General features: G+C 40.4%; 1 long non-coding RNA gene across 2 annotated transcripts; it reads left to right on the plus strand.

Moving 5' to 3' along the window:
- Positions 1-3: 3 nt before the first annotated feature.
- LOC106700136 lies at positions 4-3366 on the plus strand. Of its 2 annotated transcripts, none has more exons than XR_001351238.2 (4): positions 4-152; positions 298-330; positions 448-504; positions 1585-3366. It is a non-coding gene; the product is annotated as an uncharacterized LOC106700136 (long non-coding RNA). The 2 variants fall into 2 exon arrangements; XR_002752948.1 differs by having other exon boundaries at positions 1588-3366.
- Positions 3367-18749: the final 15383 nt, after the last annotated feature.

Raw genomic sequence — 18749 nt, forward strand, 5'->3', positions numbered from 1 at the left:
GGGGCCAATAGAGGAGGAGGGGCCTATAGAGGAGGAGGGGCCAATAGAGGAGGAGGAGCCTGTAGAGGACGGGAGGGAGGTTGAAGATGCCACAGATGCAGCTGCTCTGGAGGAAACTCCTGAAGAATTAGAGGAGGATCAATCAGTTCCAGGTGAGAATAGAACTTGGAAGAAAAACCTCAAGCTGAAGTTCAAGTAGTCAGAGTCTGGTTCTGGTGTTCAAATATGTGTTTATTAACCTTCCTGCACTTTAAGCACCATTCTCTTCATACTTTCTGTTTCCCTGTTAATCTACAGATAAAGAAGAGGTAGAGGAGGAAGCAGAGGAAGGTGGGTAACTCTTTGAAAACGTTCTTCCCATGTGAATGGTCCTCCTGGGCTCACTTCTCACACTGTGTGTGTGTGCGTGTGTGTGTGGGGTTGTGCGTGTATGTGTGTGGCGCACAGCAGCAGCAGCAGGAGACTTTGCTGATACAGAGGAACAGCATAAGGATGAGCCCACAGGTAAAAGTCCTGTCCACCGTCCAAGTGAGAGAGGGCTTGTTAGCTTGGCTTTACTGCTGGAGATTAAACTTCTAGAGGAGACTCTGCAAAAGTAATCACACCCCTGGAACTATTACAGCTGCAACTTTCAGAGGATTTGGTTCAATTTTATGTGATAAACCACAACAAAGAAGTGCATCATTTTTGATGGAGTTGAAAGAGTCTGTTAACAGCACAGCTGTTAGACATGCATGGCACAAACTGGCCTTCTGGGAGAGAAGGAAGAGGTTTGCCACAGGTCTGTAAAAGAACCACAGCAAACAATAAAGAAGCTGCTTTGGTGAGAGGAAACCAAAGTAGAACTTTAAACTAGCACTGCACATCAACCCTAAATTCAATTCAAATTCATTACAAAAAGACTTTTTCCAAAAATTAAATGCTGTCATAACTCATATCATCCAAGTATCTTCAATATTATTGTGGTATATATTGTGGTTGGTGATTCTGTGGCCAGGAAGGATCTCCTGTAGCAGTCAGTCTTACAACAAATACAGACGCCTCTGACTGAATTTCTGAGCAGCAGAGACGATATTCCACAGCCACACATGAACAGCATCATCAATTTATGTGTTAATCCAAGAATGTGGAAGGTAGCTAGAGTTAAATCTTGTGAAAGACGTGGCACGCTGTGCTATGCTAACTTGTAGATGTTTATTTTGTCTGGATTTGGCTCCAAACTGAACATCAGTGCTGCTTCACTTTAGTCATGTGCAGATGAAATTCAGAGAAACGTTGTTCTCCCTCTTCATAAGTTCTGTGCTGTGGTTGGACCCTCCTAACATGTAATGCTCAGTGTTTCAGCTGCTTTCATGCACACACACCTGGTTCAGATCACAAACCCGGACCTGGAGATGCAGCAGACGAGACATTCTCACTACTTGTAAAGGCTGCTGTTTAGGGAAAACACATGCTTGCTAAATCATTATAATAACTTTGAATGTATATGAAGGCTTGCAATAAATCTTGGCCAGTATTTACTTTGTTCAGATACCAAACAAGAGCTACCAGAAGGAATTTGCTAACTGTGTTTCTTCCTTCCAGCAGAAACGTAGAGGCAGCAGCGCTCACTGTGCTGATGGAGCCGCTGATGGATCAGCGCAATCTGAGCTCGCTCAGAGTCATGCATTTCTCCACATACAGAGAAGTCTCCGTGACAACCCCACCCCCATCTTCACTTCCTCTTTTTAAAATGTTCCTTTAGTAAAAATGTGAGACTTTGGATAAATTGTTTACTAAAACGGTATTGCTGTTTGTTTTCCCCATCCTGTATTTTCATCATTCCTTTTTGCATCCTTTTTGTTTGTTGTTTTTTCTTTTTTTTTTAATTTAGCAACATAAGTAGCTCAGAGTTTGGGGAATGTTTGGGATATGTGTGCGTCTACCTGCAATATCAAACTATTTCTTTCATTTTTGAGTCTTTCTGTATAATAATTTTGTTTTAGAGCCAGATCCTGCTGCAGTTTCATTAACGTTAGTGATGAAGTCAAACTTTAATCTGAAACGTTGGTCTGAATGCAGCCAGAGCACATTTCCTGTCTCCTGACTAGAACCTCATTCTCTGTTCATGCAGTCGGTCCAGTCGGCTCTGCTCCTTCTTTCATGTAAATGTTGAGGTCAGCTCTGGCCACTTCTGATTCTATGCAAAGGTGAGGCGGCATTCACCTCACCACCACCACCCCCACACCTTCCTCTGCCCACTCCAGGCCAGATGAATGACCACTCCTGGATGAGCCATGTGCTAGGACCTGCACTCTGACAGAAAACTGTGTGTGCGTGTCTGTGTGTGTGTGAGATTGAGTTGTCTGTTGAGCGTTTATCTAATCACTTCTTTCTGAGCCCATGTAATCAGGATGTCTATGTTTGAGACTTTACCTCTTCTTCCTCCTCTCAGTGTGACTGACTGACTATTTGCTCTGTAAGTTCTGTTTCCCTGGTATCATCACCTGACCAGAAAACAAGTTGTCAGAAGTTTTAAAGTGAAGCTTCAGGTCCTGAAGTGTGAGCTCAAGCCAGCTGTGGATTCAGGCTGCACTGAAGCATTTTCACTCCATGACATGCAATCGTTCTTCTTGTTGACTTACTTCTGACTCATGGGGCGTCAAACAGATCAGCCATTATGTTTTTGAGGAAACTTCAGCCAGGGGTGTCCCGATACAACTTTATCGGTTTTGGCAGATACTGATGTTAACCAGATGCAATGTCAGCACAAATTAAACATACTTTTATTACTTATTTTGTAGTGTGCAATGTTTGAAAAGGCTTGATCAAGTGATTTTACTCCAATAGCCAACAACAAATAGGAGAACAACTGACCCGTTTATCGTTAAATGCGTCTGCCTGTGGATGACGATCTGGGCAGGCTAAATGCTCAGAGTGCTAAATATCAGTGTGCTTCTATCAGCAGGCCCATATAATCAGTTTCTGATACCGGATCGGGACACCCTTAGCTTCAACTAGCTGTGAGTCGAATTGTGTTGTTTAACTTCCCGGTTCCGTCTTAAAGGGATAACTTTTATTATTCCATCATTTTCTTTTACCTTCGTGACATTACAAACCTGATGAAATATTTTCCTACACATCCAACCATGATTGATTTTAATGTCTGTATACAGAACTGTATTCTGAATACTGCAGAAGCTGGCTTGTAAACTGAGCATCCATCACTAAGCTTCTGGTGAAATCCACTGACACACCACCAATCAGAGACACCGATGAAACGGTCCAGTCCCTGCAGCGCCGCATTAGAAAGCAGCAGCTGGGCTTTGGTGTCTCTAACCCCTCACCTTGTGGGGGATGTGTGCTAGCTGTGGTTTTGTCCTGTAACACTAACCGTTTGGTTTTTTTTTACTTCCTCACCCTTTGTAAGTGGCTGTGAACTGAAAGACATTTTTAGTGTTGAACATTACAAACTTTACTAAAAGAGCTTCTAGATTTTTAAAATGAACCTTTCTAAAAGTCAAGAGGACATGAAGCCTGTTTTAAGAAGCGTTCTGATCTAAAGCCATAAGCTGTGTGACCTGCAGGTTGAAGGGACCAGGCCACTTTCAGTGTGTTTTGAAATAAACAGTAGAGCAATAAGTTAAAGGCACAGAGCAGCCAGGTCACACCAGAGAATCCCTGTGAACCAAATCTTCATCACTAATGAGTGGCATACATTCCCAGCCTGACCCGCCTCAGATGCATGGAAGCATCAGGCTGACTGGCTGCCTCTGTCGATGTTCTCTGTTTCAGTCTGCAGACCTGCTGCTCGTCTCTGGACAGTGACTGTGGTGAATAAATTATTGTCATGCCACCATGGTTTGTTTTTGATTTTTAAAGTGGCATAGTTTTCTGTAAAAACTGTTCTGGAAGCTAAAATAAAATGTTTGGGACAACACGTTAATGTGTCCAGCATTTTTCTGTCTTTCGATAACATAACACCATCATTAATGTCAAGTCATGGATACTCTTGACCATCATTAATGTCAAGCCTGTCATCAGAGTATAAAGGTTCAAACTCTTGTAGTTTGAGCCGAAGAGGTTCAGGCCACACAGCCAAACTCCTCTGTCTACATTTCAACCATCATCTGAATGTGACTCTATATGTGTATTTGTGTTTTCATATTGAATCAAAGGTATGGAATCAATGTTAATTTGTGTACGTTTTTTGCTCTGATAGGTCTACATCATAACATACCATTAAAAGTTTTTTTCCACTGGTATCAAACACAATTTTATTGGCAGGCAATGCCAATAATGTGAACATTATGTTCAAAATTATCTTACATATTTCCAAAAAATGACAACATGGCATAAATATTACATATTGATTTTTACAGGGGATGGACATTGTCAACTGAGTGTGACACATTAATCATCTAAACTCAAAGCACCTGCACAGGTTGGTTCAATATGGGAAAGAATGCAGACCCAACTGGCCAGAAGACCATCACTGATAGCCTCTAAAGTTCATAGCTAAGGAGGGCTGTTGACAGAGAGCTGTTGTCCAAACGTCTCAATGGAAAGTCTAGTGGAAGGGCAAAATGTGGCAGGTGAAGATGCACCAGTAAAAGAGATGGCCGTGGGCTTTAATGCTTTAATCAAACAGAGAAGATTTAAGAATCTAGCAGAGAACCAGACAGAGTGGAATGAGGAGGAAGTAACCACTTCAAAAACCACCACATTCAGACGCTTCTGGGAGACGGGCTACAACTGTCAGATTCCTCGGGTCAAGGCACCTCTGAACCTGAGAACTTAAATCTGGACAGTTTCTCAGTGATCCAAAGTCTCTTTCAGATGAAAGTAAAGTTTGTATTTTATTTTGAAATCAAGGTTCTAGAATGTGGAGGAACAGTGCAGATGCACAGAACCCAGGCTTCTTCAGGTCCAATGTGAAGTTCACAGTCAGAAAGGATTTGGGGACTTGTGTCCTCTTCTGGCGTTGGTCCAAGTCTATGCAGCCATCTTCTATCAAGACCTTTTGAAGCACTTCCTGCTAGGCCTGGACAAATTGATCTGAATATTCATACTATTAGGATCAATAACTAGTATGATGAGGTTGAGACTTTTGTCTACAGTTTTTCTTCTATATGCCCAGCAAATCACTGCAATTTTCATGCTAAAAATGCTAAATATAAAAAGCTTGCATTTTCAGTTTGAGAATGCAAACTGAAAATGCATTGAGTGCATTTTGAGTGCATGCGTTCCTTCAAGTCTTTTTAATCCCCTTCATTAAGCACATCATATAATGTACATGGAGACACATTTTAAAAAACACATTATCTGGGTTAAAGATTCTTTTTTAATGATCTCATGTTATATTCTAATCTTCTGAGAAACACATTGTAGGATGTTATGAGCTGTAAAACTGAAAAATCTCAAATATTTCACTCTGCGTTCTATGGTCGTACCAACTTTGGCCAGAAGGTGTCATCCTAGCTCTCTCCCTTAGGGCTCTTAGATTTAGTCTCCATCTCGTAGCAAAAACCAGAATATGTGGTTCATCTTCTATCAACTGATCACATTCAGTCTCAGTTTGTTTTCTAACCTTATCCAACAATTTCTCCTTGTTTGTTTCTTCTTCAGAAACCTGATCTTTACTACAGTGTTGTTTCTTCTGTGCGTTTTAATCAATCACTAGTTAATGGGGCTCCAATACATGTATTTTTTAAAATCCAGATATAAAGATGGGTCAGTATTTCGGAATTAAACTGGGAAGGACCAACTTTAAAAGAAGAATGAAAACTCATGTAAATGTCTGATTTTGTTGGTAAGAAAACTCTGGATTTCTAGTTGCAGCTCTCACCTTCATGGTACTGATTCACCTTTTCTGCATCAAAGTTTTCTGGAGGACGACTGGGGGATCAGAGCTAATTAACTGCTAAACTCATTGTGATGGCAGTCAAAAGCTTTTCTGTATTCATTTTAAAACCAAAGTACCAAAACAGTCCAAGCAGAACATAAACTGAAGCAGCCTGGTAAGAACCAGATGATGGAAATAGGAAAACCTACAACCTTCCTGCAATCAGAAGGTTGTAGGTTGTAGTCACATGTCGATTTGTAAATGCAAATGGATAAATGTGTGTAACTGAGTGGTCAGCTTAACTGGAAAAGTGACTCCATCCACCAACACACTAAAAACCTAAACTATGAGGAAACCATAAGACAGAAGCAGAGTTCATCCTGTGTCATCCTAGAAAATCGGTTCAGCTGTTGACACTCTGTTCTTGTCAGAGCTTGTTGAGGCTGCCTCCACATCAGAAAAAAAGAAAATGCGTTAATGCAAATTTTGTGAAGTAAAACTGACCCTTAGCTGTCATCAAAAAGCAGTGTTGGTTGTGCCCCGGTTCTGCTCAGGGGCCCCAGATGAATGATGCTGGGCCTGTAAAACACACTCCACTGCAGCCTCAGTCAGGTCTGGCCTGCCTCACTCCATCTCTTCCTTTTTTGCAGTGTGTGTTCGTGTGCAACACTGTGGTGAAGTGAGCTCCTTGGCATTGTTGCCATGGTGAATTTTTGACCAGCCAATCAAAGCTTACACAGCAGTGTAATTGTCACATGTGCGTGTTTGTGCAAATGTGTACACACATGGTTATGTAAAGCTCATACTACATAAAGACATGAAGAGATTGCATTTCTATACCAAAACGTCTCTGGTGTCTCTGCACCCGCCCCCAGTTTGTTTGGCTTCCCAGCGCTCCCTCCTCTTATTGCCATGGAAACTCAGCTGAAATTGCAGGGTTGCAGCTGCAGAGAGGAGATCCGGTGAAAACCAGGGAACGAGGAAGACAGAAGAGATGCTTTTGTATATTTTTGATTTAAATGCCTAATCAGGAGATGTGGAGGTCATCATTCCCACATCAGTCCTGCATCTGCACAGAAATCAGGTCAGCAGCTCTGTCCCTGCTGTCTGTCCCTCCCTCTGACTGAGGGGGTGAAGAAGCTGTCCTTGAAAAGCTTTAACAGGCACTAAACACTGCTGTGCTTCTCTTTCCCTCTCCTGACTCAAACCAATCCAGATTTCAGTGACCTTATAATGTTCCATGTTGGCCCTAATCACTGTCACTCAGTTAGCTATTAATAGCAGGGAACACTTCCATTAACACATCCCCTTCCTCTGCTCTCATACCTCACAGTGTTTATCATGTGAGCTGGCAATCTAAGGCTAATCATCACTTTGATAAGAAGCAATGACCGCAGAAATCAAATCTTTTCATAGCAATTATCACACTTAATGTTTTGCAAGCATTCTTGAGCCCTTAAACTTTTTTTTACACATTTTAACTGAGATTTTATGTGACAGACCAACACAAAGTAGAGCATGATTGGAAAGAAATGATGCATAAATTGAAACTAACGTCAGAACAAAGCTTGTGTGTAAACAGGAGGTCTCACTTTAACATAAACTGTAGGAGTGTTTTGTATCTCAAGGTTTTGGTTAAAACAAGCTTGGTCTTTATTCAGTGAAGTTACTGACCGTGGGAAATTTTTCAGAAGTTTACTCAATTAAGAGTAGCAATACTTCATATTTAAATTACTCAAGTAAAAGTAATAAAAACATTGTAGTAAAGCCTAAAACTATGTTGTTGTTTTTGTTTTGTTTTTTGCAAAGTTTCTGAAGTAAATATAACTGAGGAAATGTAACTAGTTACTACCCACCTGTACATGTTTGATAGATTTTTTTTTCTTTCAAAAATCATCAACTTTTCTATAATGGAATATTCATCCATCCATGTGTTACCTAACACGCTTCTCCTTGCAGGGTCACCAGTGGGGTCACCAGTGGGACCATCAGAGGGTCACCAGTTCCCTTAGTTCACCCTGGACATTCACATTTTATAACATTTCTTTAAGAAAAAAAAAACCTTTACTTTGCAAACTGAAAGCAAAAACATAACCACAAAAATATTCAGTGCATATACATTTGAGAAACTGCTAAGGAAACATTTATTTATTTACTAACTTTCAATTTTAAAAAATTCTGACTGTTGTCATAAAGTGTCATTTGGTAAATCATAGCACTTTTAATACAAAGTTGACATTATTCAAAATGCCTTTGTTATGACAACTTGACATTAACCAAGAAATCATGCTCTGACATAAATTTGTTATAAAAGTATTAGTGATTCAACTTTAAAAATTATGTATCTTTAAGCTATTAAAGTTAAAGTTTAATCAGTAAAGACATTTTGAATAATGTCAACTTTGCATTAAAGTGTTATGATTTACCGAATGCCACTTTATGACAACAGTCATAAATATTCATGAAGACTTCCTCATGTTCATGACAGGTGTTATGTCATGTTTATGACGGTGTCATGACAGTCTTATTCACAACCCATCAAATGAAGTGTTACCAGAATTTGTTATCATTTTGGTAACAGTTACTGGTAGAGGATGCAGATCCCTGACTCAGACCGTTCTACTGCAGCTCTGGCAGTCTGTTAGGGGAGGTAAATCTCTGCCCAGTGAAGATTTGTAGCTCTAACAGGTTTAAATCCTCCCCTTACTTCTGACCAGCTTCACTGTTCCCACTGAATCTTCCCTGCTGCACGATTTTCTCAACACAAAGTGTCAGAAATATTAGAGGGTGTTACTCCTTTTTTGAAATTTCTCGCTCCTTCTAGCAATGGATTGTCAGCAACTAGATTGGATTTCTGCTTAGTGTCTTTCTGTAGAAATAAAATACAGTTTCTGTTCCAATAAATGCAGATCAGAGAAATATAACAAACATTTTACTGACAGGGTCATTTTGATATCAAACCTTTATTTTGTTACAGAAACACCACTGCAAAACATAAACTTTGATATTTGTCAGTATCGTTACACTGAACTGATCAGTGACGGTAGAGTAACAGTTAATTCTCTTCATCACATCAACAGTCTGAATTGTACTGCATGTAGAAACCTTTCTGTGTCCTCTAAGCAAGGCAGTGCTTGTCTTCATGTGACACTTTGAATGTGGAAGCCACCTTATAGTGTCAGCTCAAGAGCAAACTTCACCCATTTCCCTTGTTTAACTTTGATCCCAGTTTCAATGTCTGAGCTGGTCGTCCTGTAAAAACACTGTTTTACTCTGCATGTTGGCAAATAACAGCAAAGATGATGTGAAAACATGAAACAGGCTGAGAAAAATCCCAGTTTGACACAATCTCTTCATCTGAGAGGGCTTTACTTCTCAGTGATGAAGCACACCTCACTCACTAAAGGCTGGGGAAAAGAAATGCTTATGTTCTAATTCCAAGAATGGAAAAGAAATAAAAAAACATCTTGATGTACAGTGATTAATCACTGTAAATATCACATTAAATTTTTTTTTTTTTTTTAATTCCATCTCTGAAGGCTTTATGCTTCTCTATATAAAGACAATCTGAAATGCTTATTGTTTCGAGTCAAAAGCATAAGGCGGAAAATACATGACCAGTATATAATTCACTGCCCTCAGAAACAGACATACTTCTCAAAATCTGAATATTGTGAAAAAGTTGAATATTTCTTGTCAGAACAGACACTTTACACATAGAGAGTGGAATAGTTCAAGTCCTTATGTCTTGCAGTTTTGCTGCTTACAGTTTACAGATAATGAAAACCAAACATGCAGCATCTCAGAAAATTACATTAGATTAATGAAACAGGATTTTTTATACACAAATCTGAGGCAGCTGAAAAGCCGGTTCATTTCTCTGCACTCAGTTCTTGGTTGTGGCTCCTTTAGCATGAATTACTACATCAACACAGCGCAGCATGGAGGAGATCAGCCTGTGGTTCTGCTCAGATGTAATAAAGTCCAGGTAGCTTTGATAGTTGGGTCTGGGGCCTCATCTTTCTCTTAACAACATCCCACAGATTGTCTGTGGGGTTAAAGGTCAGGCCAGTTTGCTGGTCAATGAAGAACAGGAACACCAGAATCACTGAAGCAGCTTCTGGTACCTCTATCAGTGTGGGCTGGTGCCAAGTTTTGCTGGAAAATAAAATCATCATCTGCATTCAGAGGGAAGCATAAAGCGCTCTAGAATGTCCTGGTAGATTCTACATCGACTGTGGACTTCAGAAAACCCAGTGGACCAGAACCAGCAGATGACAAACCATCACTGACTGGAAACTTCACTCTGGAGTTCCTCTCCACTCTTCCTCCAGACCCTGAGACCTTGATTCCAAATAAAGTTACTTTCACCTGAAAACAGAACTCTGGACCATTGCATTCCAGTTCCAGTTCCAGTTCCAGTTCCAGTTCCAGTTCCAGTTCTCCTTACCCTGACAACGCCTCTGGTTCAGGAGAATGTGACATGAGGAATGCAGCATTCGTCACTCATGTCTGGTATTCGTCTGTGTGTAATGACTCTTCTGAAAAAGATTTCACTTGACAACCCTCTCAAGGCTGCAGTCCTCCCTGTTTCTGTTACCAAACTTCTTCCTTCTGCTCAACTTTCTATGAATATGCTTGGATGCAATAACCAGCTTCTTCAGCATTGACTTGCTGTGTCTTCCCCTCCTTGTGGACGCTGACTGTGACTACACACAGTCAGCAGATTGTGTGTAGCCGACTGACCCAGAGTGAGAGAGCACTCAGGAAACCTTCAGCTGTTTGCAGGTTAATTCACTTATTATGGTGTCAGTTTCACCATGAGGTTCTAATATTTTCCTTTTTGTAATATTCACATTTTCCGAGACATTGAATTTTAGGTGTTCAATATCTGTGAGCCATAATCATCAAAATTACAACAATATTTCCCTCCATGTGATTAATCTATTTTATGGGGGTTTCACTTTCTGAAATGAATGACAAAAATAAACTTTGAACTCTTTTATTAGCGGAAGATGGGTGCCTGTACTGAGCCAGGTTCTGGTTCTGGTTCTGCTGCAGGATTCTTCCTGTTAAACGGGACTTTTTCCTTTCCATGTCACTACATGCATGCTCAGTATGAGGGATTGCTGCAAGTCAATAACTTGATGCTCTGCTGGTTTTACTTAGAAACTTTTTAAGCTACTTTGAATAATTAGTTGAGCATACTGTACTGTTTGATAACTAGAATCAATTGGAATTGAACTGAAATGATTGTTTTGTAAAGTCCTTTGAGACAACATTTGTTGTGAATTTTGGTGCTATATAAATAAACTGAACTGAATTGAACTTCTTCATGATCTTCATGTTTAATGTACTTGTAGCTACAGAGTCAGCACACTTATACTGAAACTTATACAAGTTAGGAACAGATTCCAAATGTCTGTTCTTTCCAACATACCTGATGATGTCAGAATCAGCAGGTTGGCTAAGACTTTGGAACAATGAGCAAATCTACATGGAACCAGGAGAACCAGGAGAACCAGTCTGAGCTCATGAACACTTTACAGGGATAAGTAAAAAGATATAAATATTTATTTTTTTAGCAATAGAAACAACAAAGCTCACATTAATAAGCATATTTTAAAGAAAAAAACCAAGCCAAAACCACACTAAACCTTCAAAAACATTTTACAGCAGCAACATTTTAGAAATGCAAATCTGGACCATGTGTGAGACATTCTTGGACATTTGTCTTTAACAGTCTAGAGGCAGTGTCTTGATAAAGGGAACACTGCAGCAGCTCTGTGAGAAAAACCTCTTATTTAGTCCATAAAACATCGAGAATGTGAAGCCCTCAGGAAAAGCCCTCGCTGCTGTTTATGGGTCGTACAGTTTGGTAGCTCAGCAACCTATTATTTAATACACAAAAAATATAAGAGTCTTCTAGTTTGTAGCATTTCATATGATTTCTTTCCTTTGCTTCAAAATGTGGAACTTGGACCTGGGATCATGTTCAAGGTTCAAATCTGAAACCCATTGAAATTTTGCTACGTGTGCCTAAAGTAGAACAGATAGCAATGGAACTCTCTTTATTTTATGCATCCAAGTGCAATAAAAACATTTTCACTAGTAGACGCAATTCAGTAGCATCACATGTAGTGAGACATACTGTTAAGGCCAAGACCCACCGAATCCGATTTGGCATCAGATCCAATGTAAAAACCTCACAGATGAAATATGCAGCAACTAGAAACTCCAGCAACTAGAAACACATCTAAAGGTGGCAGGTCCGTGTCCTGCCACCTTTAGATGTGTCCCTTGTCCTACACACTGAAATTACTGTAAATGGCTAAACTGCATGCAGTCAGCTTCCACAGAGTTCTGCTGATGAACTAATGTTGGTGTGAGACATCTAAAAGTTGCAGGAGACCGACCCTTCAGGGCTGGAGTTTGAGATCACAGCTAAACTGGAGAAACTTTGGCCTGTCCCAGTCTTCATCTGACTGGGATCCAACCAGACATCGGTGCTGGCTGGAACTTTAAACATGAATTGTTAGCCTTAATGCAATACATTATATACTTCAAAGTTAAATTGTAGGAAATTTTAAGGGTTAAGTTTGCTTTTCTTACGCTCATATTGTACCAATATGCCTCCTTCAGCCAGGACAGCCACTGTCCCATATGGCTGCATATAAAATCCAGTCAAGGTTGCAGCATTTTAATATTGTGTATCACATTTACAACCCCTACATATGAACATGTCTATTTAGCCTTTTAACATAAAACAGAGAGAAAATTAATTCTGTTGACTTGAATTGCTAATGGTAATTAGCAACAAAGCAATTTGTTTTCTGATTTGGCATGATGTCATTTCCACATCCAAGCACCAGTTCCTCAGACAAACCCACTGTAAGTGTTTCAGCATTTCAACGTGTCTGGAAACAAAGTGGTGTTAGATGGACCTGATGCTCTCAGACGGTTACAGCAATCCCTTCACAGCTCACTACAGGCCTGACCGGAGAGCCAGTCCCCACCCTGACAGTACACTATATAGTTGCTATGGCAAATATTCACATTTAGCCAGAGTAAATAAAAGCTATACACTGAGAGAAATATCTACATAATGTTTAATACTACAAGCCATAAAAAGAAAAAACACAAAGTATTAGAAATACGTAGTATTTAAATCATTTTCTCTGAACCATTCACTTTCAGTGTCATTAACTTTGGACCAATAGGTAGTATTAAGTATGTTTCAGAATGTTTGTGCGGAACCGTCCAGGACACCAAAGGGTCCTACAGAAAAGCTCTCACCATGGTTTGAATGAGTGAAAGATGAAATCAACATATGAACTGTAAACACTTGATAAAGCTACTTACACATTTGATATTAATAACGCAGCTCCATAGCAACGACATAGAAAGCAGTTCAGACTCAAGGATGGACCACAGACATGTAATCAGCTCTTTAGAATGCTTCTCATGTCATAAAGTTGGAAATTGATCAACATTTTAAACAGCAAACTCAATCCATTTTAAAGTCAAGGACAGCTCAGTGAATTTCCGGTGAATAAGTGAGATTTGTTGGAATGTTTTGGGGTCGACTCATTTCTTGCGTGGATCTAAGTTGTGCTTCCAGATCGCTCAGACTTGTGCCAGTACAGCCTGACTTTAAATGTTATATTCCAGAAAAAGAAAAGGTACACAAGGTCAATAACATTTCACAACATCGAAAAAATGGACATAAGTTTCCATTGACAAATGACTTTAGGCTTTGAAATCAAATTTCTTTACATTTACATTGAACAGTAGTTGTTAAGCAAGGAGATTTTCAACAACATCCTGCCGAAAACATAAATAATTACAACTACAGGTACAACCTGAAACTGAAGCAAATATCAAATATGATCAAATATTCTGAGGGATTCATGTGTCGGGTAATAAGTGTTAACACCAGACTAGATCACACCATGGGATGATTAGAAATCACATTTACTAACATTTATCAAAAATATTCTTTCCTTTCTGCAGAACTATACAGAGGGATAAACGTATGAATAGGGTACACTGTCCCCCAGTATTGTTGGAAGTTATGGACCACATATCTGCAAATAGCTCAAATTAACTTCAGAGTCCCTCTAAAAAAGCTTTGAACTGTGTGGGATGTGCACACATAAACTCAGTTTTATTTTCATTCTCAGAACTATGCAAGTTAAACAAAATGGCACTGGATGTGATGTCGATTCCTAGCTTATGATGATTGAGAAACATTGTATTTGTGGAAGGTAATGTGAGAAAGTTCTGCCCTCCAATTGTGACTGATAAAGCAGTTATTCTCTTATTTATAAAGATTTGCAAAAACAACAAAAAGGTACTCTTGGTTTGTTCTTTTTTGCAGTGGTTTTAACGGCACAGTTTGGAGAAGCACCAGAAGTAGTTTTTGCCCATTAACACATATAATATTAATGTAAAAATAAGTAAATGCAACTGTGAAAGAATAAACTTCAAAATGTTAGAATTACGTTTGGAAAAATTGCACTTTTTGAGAAATATTTCAAACTAGCAAACTGGAGTCGTTGATCCTTGCCAGGATTGTATGTTGCTAACATTCATTATAGATCCTAAATACAACTTTATTCAGTCTGAACCTTCTAGACAGAGTGCTGGTCTTTTAGGGCACTCCAACAATCTATGTATTATCTCTAATAGAATTATTTTAACTAAATAAGCATAAAAGAAAATATTAATATTTTAAAACTTATTAAAATACATCTTGATTTGTAAACAAACGTGAACACTTTTAAGTTCTATATATTTTAGGATAAAGTCACAATGACTTCCTTTTGACATTCTGTATAATAACTTCCTTTTTCTATATTAGTGTTCAAGCATTTGAAAATGAATACTGGTTCTGTGAGAGCTCCTCAGGGAGCGTTGTTAAGACCTGCATCACACTGGATGAAGACGCTCCACATGAACTATCAGAACTGATGCATTCCAGTGAATTAGCTAAATTTTCCCCATGACGCTGATGTGCTCCTAGTACTTTTCAAAGTAGTTTTTTCTGCTGTTTTCTACTTCCCAGATGCTCTACACACTTTAAAGATGATTTATGTATTCCTGGAACATTCCTATGCTCGGGTCAATGACCTGACGCGACTCTCTGACTGTGCTTTACAATAGAAGATCCTGCTACCAACACATGAACAAAACCATGGGGGTCAAATTTTAGCTGTGTTTCAAACTGTCAACTAGCAGGCTCATTTGGCTCAGGGTGGTTCTGGTGGCTCTGGGTGGTTCTGGTGGCTCTGGGTGGTTCTGGTGGCTCAGGGTGGTTCTGGTGGCTCAGGTTGGCTCTTTTGGCTCAGGGTGGTTCTGATGGCTCAGGGTGGTTCTGGTGGCTCAGGGTGGTTCTGGTGGCTCAGGGTGGTTCTGATGGCTCAGGGTGCTTCTGGTGGCTCAGGGTGGTTCTGATGGCTCAGGGTGGTTCTGATGGCTCTGGGTGGTTCTGGTGGCTCTGGGTGGTTCTGGGTGGTTCTGGTGGCTCAGGGTGGTTCTGATGGCTCTGGGTGGTTCTGGTGGCTCAGGGTGGCTCTTTTGGTTCAGGGTGGTTCTGATGGCTCAGGGTGGTTCTGATGGCTCAGGGTGGTTCTGATGGCTCAGGGTGGTTCTGGTGGCTCATGGTGGTTCTGGTGGCTCTGGGTGGTTCTGGTGGCTCAGGGTGGTTCTGGTGGCTCTGGGTGGTTCTGGTGGCTCAGGGTGGTTCTGGTGGCTCAGGGTGGTTCTGATGGCTCTGGGTGGTTCTGGTGGCTCAGGGTGGCTCTTTTGGCTCAGGGTGGTTCTGGTGGCTCAGGGTGGTTCTGGTGGCTCAGGGTGGTTCTGATGGCTCTGGGTGGTTCTGGTGGCTCAGGGTGGCTCTTTTGGCTCAGGGTGGTTCTGGTGGCTCAGGGTGGTTCTGGTGGCTCAGGGTGGCTCTTTTGGCTCAGGGTGGTTCTGATGGCTCAGGGTGGTTCTGATGGCTCAGGGTGGTTCTGGTGGCTCAGGGTGGTTCTGGTGGCTCAGGGTGGTTCTGATGGCTCAGGGTGCTTCTGGTGGCTCAGGGTGGTTCTGATGGCTCAGGGTGGTTCTGATGGCTCTGGGTGGTTCTGGTGGCTCTGGGTGGTTCTGGGTGGTTCTGGTGGCTCAGGGTGGTTCTGATGGCTCAGGGTGGTTCTGGTGGCTCAGGGTGGCTCTTTTGGCTCAGGGTGGTTCTGATGGCTCAGGGTGGTTCTGATGGCTCTGGGTGGTTCTGGTGGCTCAGGGTGGTTCTGATGGCTCTGGGTGGTTCTAGTGGCTCAGGGTGGTTCTGATGGCTCTGGGTGGTTCTGATGGCTCAGGGTGGTTCTGATGGCTCTGGGTGGTTCTGATGGCTCTGGGTGGTTCTGCCCCCCAGCTTCTCCATCCTCCCAGTCAGATAATGATAGACTGCCATCACACTTCTTTTTCCTCCTTTCCTAAATTCCGTTTTCAGAGTTTAGGGGCTCTAACTCCTTTTCATCCTTCCACCAACTCTGATTCAGGACAATAGAACCGATTTCCTATAAAATCCTTTGTATAATCTAACAACTGCAAAACATCAAACCAGGTCAAAGGTTAGCACAACAATGTGCTTTTTGTTGAGTGATCAGGATATTTGGGGCCCATCCTTCACTGACTAGACTCAACCTGTGTAGCTGCTAAAGCACATTCAGTCACACTTCTAAAATAATGCCCACTATGTAATAAAAGTTGAAATATTTTTTCCTTTTACTATTTTGGATGAAGTTAAAAATACATCAACACATACTGACAGCGTATTATCATCATATAAGCTTCATCATGACAGCTAAAATTTCATAATAAGCAAACTAACATCTGAGCAGAAGCCTATAAAATCATAATATACAAAGCAGCAGTTATACATATCTATTGTATTCTGTCTATTTTCTGACAAAGCCAACACCTGATACTTACATACTGTATAAAACATTAAAGTCATTTCTAAAGGCTTCTTTAGAGAAATTTTATCTTGCCTCATGTTCAAAGTTTCTATACATGAGGATTACCATGCCTCTAAAGAATTTGTCTAACCATAACATTTGATGAGGCTGTGCTTTTAAAGGCTATTGATTTAAAGGTTAATTCACAACTTCTGAGTTGCGTCTCAAACAAACTGTTTAATGTGTGTTTTTATGGGAAAATCCAAAGAAATCAGCCAACTGAAAATCTGGTCCATCCATGGCTGGAAGGTGCCAGGTTCATTTATTTAAACTATCATTGATGAGGATGAACAGCAGTCAGGAAGGACCTGGTGTGAAATGTGTGCATCAACCCAACAACAAAAGTAGGAGATCTGGTGAAGATGCTGGTGATGGCTGATGATATTTCGGTTTGCAGATGCATTCTGGGATAAACTCTTTAGGTTCTGGCGACATGTTCAGGTCTGATAAACTAGAGTTGAAGTATTTGACCATAATGACCATTGTAACATCTGAAGTAAAAAGGCGGAAGCTTGTAAGCCAACTTTGAGGTATGGGAGTGGCAGTGTCATGCTGTGTGATTGTTATTCTGCAGGTGCACTGATCAAAATAGCTGACATGATGAACAAAGACTGCTGTGGGGAAATATTGAAGCAACATCTCAAAAGATCAACCAGGAAGTTAAAACTTGGGTAGATATGGGTCTTCCAAACAGACAGTGACCCAAAGAGACAAATGAGTTCCAAAATATTACTGGGCAGAACCATAAAGCTGTGTGTGAGCAAGGCAGCCTACAAATGTGACTCAGTTCCAGTCTGTCAGAGAGAATGGACTGTAAAGGCAAACCAGTCTGAGACTGAGAAAAGTTACCAGAAACTTTTGACCCACATCAAAAAACTTAACAGAGAATTCTACTCAATACTGAGGAAATGTATCAAAGCCTTTCAATGTAAAATATGTTTAAAAAAATCAAAACTAATGTATCTCACTCATTATAATGATCCTAACTGACCAAGAACCGTTTTATCTGAATAAATGTCAAACTGTGAGAAAAGGAGATTGTTTTTATACATAAATAGCTCTTTCAACTGTGCTTATATATCAAACAAGCCAAACATGACAGCATTTCTGTTTCCAAGGAAGTTGCAATAAAACGATGAACACACTGAGAGCAGCTGACTGTACATGTCTTCTTTGATGACACTTTGGCAGGAAGTAAAACAGGAATATGAAAACAGATCATGTCTGTGGACAAGCTGGCTTACCGGCAAAAAGAAAAAAAAAATCACTGAAGGATTTATACCTGCTGAATTTATCCTATTGATGTGATCACTGCTGGAGCTGCACTGTTGCCTGGCAGCAAGAAGCTTTTGGGTTCAAATTCCTACCTGGGTATTTTATGCATGGAGTTCACATTAGGGCTGCACAATATTAGAAAATGTTGTGATAGGATCATATCAGTAAATACTGCAATAATATCACGTGAGATCTGTGACTACAGGAAAGAAGGAAGGAACAAAGAAAGAAGAAAAAAGGTGAAAGGAAGGAAGGATATGATTGATAGAACCAGCTACATAATGTCTCACTGTTGAATGATGGCAACATAAAGCTTGAAGCGTTCTTCATAAACCATAATGTTCTGCAGCAGACTGTTGTTCTGGTCTGTTCATCGTCTCTCATGTTTTCGTTAAAAAGTTGTGTTACTAACAGAGTTTCACATTTTGGTTCCACTTGTTCTTCAGGTTTAAAACAGGACTAGGTAGGTTTGGTACAAGTGAGTACAAGGGATGCACAATATTATAAAATCTACTGATGGCAATCATTTTAATTTTGGTAAATATTGTGATAATAATATCAGGTGCCTGTTTTCTTCTTTCCTCTCTTTTGAATCTGTGGTCACTCTGTGATCTCTTTGCCTGGTTTGACCATTTGCTGTCCAGACTTTG

This window comes from Xiphophorus maculatus, chromosome 6 (genome assembly GCF_002775205.1).
Source record: "Xiphophorus maculatus strain JP 163 A chromosome 6, X_maculatus-5.0-male, whole genome shotgun sequence".
Taxonomy (NCBI): Eukaryota; Metazoa; Chordata; class Actinopteri; order Cyprinodontiformes; family Poeciliidae; genus Xiphophorus; species Xiphophorus maculatus.